At 53.5% G+C, this 4,357-nt stretch overlaps 1 long non-coding RNA gene across 1 annotated transcript; it reads right to left on the bottom strand.

Annotated features, from left to right (window-relative positions):
- Positions 1-463: 463 nt before the first annotated feature.
- LOC141040961 (uncharacterized) lies at positions 464-3,040 on the bottom strand. Its single transcript, XR_012201506.1, has 2 exons — positions 899-3,040; positions 464-807 (listed from the first exon to the last, which is right to left on the bottom strand). It is a non-coding gene; the product is annotated as an uncharacterized lncRNA (long non-coding RNA).
- Between the last annotated feature and the right edge of the window lie 1,317 nt (positions 3,041-4,357).

Below are 4,357 nucleotides of genomic sequence, written 5' to 3'. Positions count from 1 at the left end.
ATCGCCCCCGAAGGTTTCATTCTGTTTGGACTCCGTTTGATATTCCTTTTCTTCGAAACACTGAAATAGGCAAAGAAAATAGCAATTCGGGTTGGGCCTCCAGTTAGTAGGTTAGTCGCAAAAAGGATATAAAAGTGTAAAGTAAAGCCCATAAACATCCAAAACGGGTAATATAATAGCATGGAACAATAAAAAATTGTAGATACGTTGGAAACGTATCACTACCGCGTAGATGCGTTGGCCTCACAACTAAGTCCTTGCGCTAGGACATCTGCCGTGACAATTCCACGACAGTTGGCGCCCACCGTAGGGCCTGCGCACGGTGGTGTTGAGTTCTTGGAGGGATCTTTCACAGGGATCGAGAGGTCACAGTTTTCCGAACGAAGAAGAGCCAGTTTGAAAGAATCTACATCAGCCTTGATTTCATCGGTCCAGATTCATAATCTATGAGATTCAAGGGTCATGAAAATTGAGATTGGGATTTGTTTGCTGCCGCAAGACGCCAAGTTAACAGGGGTAGTCAACCTAAAATCAATCAAAGCTACTGTTACTGTTTACTTTGCATGAGTCGCCATGATCGGTTTGGGAATTCTACAATCGTCATGACCCGGAGAAAGGGCACGGACTCGGCGGCCACCTTCGATCCAAGTTGTCGCCTATGATTGTGCTAAACTGCCTGGCGCAAGCAGTTTGACCCGGTCCGGTTTAACCTGCCTATTGTTATCAGTTGCGGGCTTGGCCGACTCGACCGTTCCTCCATCTGCTGATCCACTGCTCCGCTTCTGACCGCTGTCGTCCACGAACCGCCTATTATTCCAGCAGCGTGATATCATTGGTATTGTCAAATTTAAAACGGCGTCAGCATGTGATATTATTGGGGAGCGGTCAGAACTCGAACCGCCGAGAACGTCGTCTTCCTCTGCTGCCTGTTTCCCGGGCGCGTCAGGTCGCCCATGGCTATCTCCACCGATTAAGCTGAAGAGCAAAAGAGAAAATCAATCCGGATGGAGGTTCCAGTTCATATGTGTTTCGGAGATTAAAATCGACTGAAGCCCAGAGAGGATATGCGGTGGGCACGAATCGGACTCCACCGTGGTGTGCCTCCGCTGCGCCGGCTGCTGCTGCCCGGTTCCAAGCCGTCCCCGCCGGATTTGAATCGCCTCCGGCTCTGCCGCGGCCGCCTCTGAACCGCCAGCATCGACTCCGCCACCTCATGAGCCGCCTCCCGAGTCGCTGCGTCCGCCTCCTGCCGGGTCACCTCCGCCCAAGATTGGCGCCGGTTCTGCCCTGCGTGGCCGTCTACTCCTCCGGCGCCTCCTGCCTCGACCCGCCTCGGCCTCGTGCTGCCGGGCAAGTGTGACCCGCCGCTGTGGCCTTGACCCTGCACCCGTCCGGGGCTGGACCTGCGCCCTCCGCCCGCTGGCCTCGCCTCTGCTTTGCCAAGCGCCGTGGTTGACCCGCCCTCCTCTGACTCTGAAGCCACTGCTGCGTTTCCAAGGGTCCAACCCGCCGGCCGCTGCTGTCGAACCGCCCGGGACGACGAGTTGACTCTGCCGCAGCGGATTGCCGCCTAGGCTGCCTGTTTTCACCCACCTCGTCCTCTGTCTAAACCGCCACTCCCGCAGCTTGACTCGCCTGGAGCTGCGGCACCGGCCTGAATTCAACTACGAGCCGTTGCGCCGTGCCAAACCACGCCCACTTTTCGAGTCACCTGAAGATTCAATCGCCGCTAGGGACTCACCACTTCCGCCGTCGCCCCGTGGCCGGTTTACCACCTCCTCGCCTCTGACTCGCCCTTGCGCGGGTCTTCATGTCAAGGCGCCACTGCGGCCATGGCCGGCCACCTCCAAGCCGCCTTCGCTGCTGGCCACGGCCGCGCTGCCACGGCCTCCACTACAACCCGCCACCGCCGTCGCTGCACTTATGAACCGCCGCTGCGCCGAGTCACCTACTGCTTCCACCGATCCCGCACTAAGCGGCCTGCCACCGTTGTCGACCCGCGGGTACCACCTTGGAGCAGTGCCGCGGCGAGTTACCCCTACCACCGCGGCTGTGGCCTCCCGTTTCCGCGGTTGCAGCCTCGCCAAATTGCCTCGGCCTTAACCTGCCTTTGCTATGGTGCTGCCTGGAGCCGCTCGGCTACAACCCTCCTTTGAGCACGCCCGCGCCAGCTCATCTTCGCCGCCAAAATCTGCCTCTGCAACCGAGAGCCGCCCCCGGGAGTCTTCAAACCGCCGCTGATACAGCCTCGAGCCGGACTCACGCCACTTTCAGCGGAACTGCCGTGTCGCCCTTGAATCATCCGCCGGCCCAGCGCCGCCGAGGGGCTACCTGGCGCAGCCCTTGCCTGCTGCCGCTCCTGTGGGTCGCCCGTGCTGGCTTCACGCTGGTTCCGCAGTGCCGCGATGCCCTGCCTTCACCATTGTTGCCGGCTTGGCCCATAGCCGTGGTCACAACTCTGAACCGCTGTCACCACGAGGCGCCGGTCGTTTCCTTTCTGCTGCTTTACATCGCCGGGTTCTACCTGCGGCCTGGCCTTGCTTCCTCGCCCTCGCCTTTCTGCTTTGCACCGCGCCTGCCCTGTCTATTAGCGCCGTCGGCATGAGCCGGTTTGGAGCGCTCCTACTGCAGCCTCAAGTTGCCACCGAGGCTTGCGTTTGAGCTCCTCCTTGCTCCGCCTCTGCGCGCGCCTAGCATGACTGAGAGTTGGAGGAAAATGAGATATAGAGAGAAAATGGTGTGCTGGTACTCTTGATGAGGAGATTAGGCGAGAACGTGTGGATGAGGATCACGGGATAAAGCGATGAGCTGGGGAATAGTTTCAAGCGCCTTTGTATTATCTTCTGGTTCTGAGGCCGCAGTGGGAAAAGTGGTTACTGACCACGTGATGGCCATAGTAAAAAAAACCAAGAGGAATGGCGTGGCTACCTGAAATCGGTCAATCAAATTGACTGACTCGCTACTAGCTAGCTTTGGAAGATGGGTCAACCACGGCCTCGTGAGCCGCCGGTGGACAGCGCCTCGCTGACCTACGTAAGGATAAAAAAAAGAAGGGGGAAGGCAACCGTCTGCGTTCATCTGAAAAAAAAAATACCAGGTGCTATCCTTTCTATATATTTTATCAGTACATTTTTATTCCTCTGAGCACCATTACACTGCCCTATTGGTGTTTTTATATACAGGTAAAATTATTGTTATACTGCGGGTATAAAGCACGCACTGGCAACGTTTTACAACGGTGTTTTTCTCCGTGTCAGATTACCTGATGAACGGACGGCCAGTTCACGCGTCCGCACCGGTTTACAACGTGGAGGACAACTTGCCCATCCGCACCGGCCTATAATATCGCGGCCGACTCACCTGTCTGCTCCTATGGCGGACTCACCCATGATTGATTTCCGCTTCACCATGGTGATCATCAACTCCGCGGTGGATAACTACTGGCCTGGCGTATCAGGTGAAATCCATCCAGTATATTTTTATATTATGTATTGCTTTCTTTAAAAGAACAATTACTCCATCTTGCAAAGTTATCTAATGTAGGACCCTAAAACCGCCATATTGGTGCAAATTTAAAGCCCGTCAGAAAATTTCTGGCTTAAAAAGAAGGATTCCGGTTTAAAATCTGGCTCAAGGGAAAGCTATATCCCACAAAGCTTTCAAGCTCTCAATATCCAGTTTAAGAATTTCCGGTTCAAAAGAATAATCTCTCGCAAGTTCGAGTTCTCAGGAAAAATAGAAGGGACCAAAGAGAGTTGGTTGCACAGCACAACTCTAACATAGGCACCCGGCGAGCACAGCTCAGAAATATATCACTTGGGGGCTTCTGGCTTATTGAGCTCAATTATGATTACCTTTTGATCCGGCTTATACGCCATGTTTACAAAAAACACTTGGGGGCTTACTACCCAGATTAAAGGGACCAAAGAGAGTCTGTTGCAAAAGCACAACTCAAACATAGGCGCCCATTGAGCACAGCTCAAAATATTACTTGGGGGCTCTTTGCTTCTACAAGAACAAAGAGTCTATAACCTTGTAATAGGCTATAAAAGCCAGGCTTGGAAGCCAGGTGTATTCACCTAAAACCCCGGGTTATCCTGCCTTTTTAAGTAAGCCACTCCACTCAGGTAATCCTGGTACGACCCGTCGAACGTTTGACAAGTCAATCTTATAAAGACTCTGAACTTGTCATAGTTAAAATGACGATTGGTTAATGCGAGGTCCATTCTATAAGGCTTTGTAAAATGGTTTGACTTAGTGGCCTGGCAGCCCATGAAAAGCCTTGCCTTTTTGCATGTTTTCTTCTCAAATCTTCTTTTAGCAGTTTATTTTGATGAGGTTTATGTTAAATCCGGTG

This window comes from Aegilops tauschii, chromosome 1 (genome assembly GCF_002575655.3).
Source record: "Aegilops tauschii subsp. strangulata cultivar AL8/78 chromosome 1, Aet v6.0, whole genome shotgun sequence".
Lineage (NCBI taxonomy): Eukaryota > Viridiplantae > Streptophyta > Magnoliopsida > Poales > Poaceae > Aegilops > Aegilops tauschii.
This window is presented reverse-complemented; position numbering and strand designations above follow the sequence as displayed.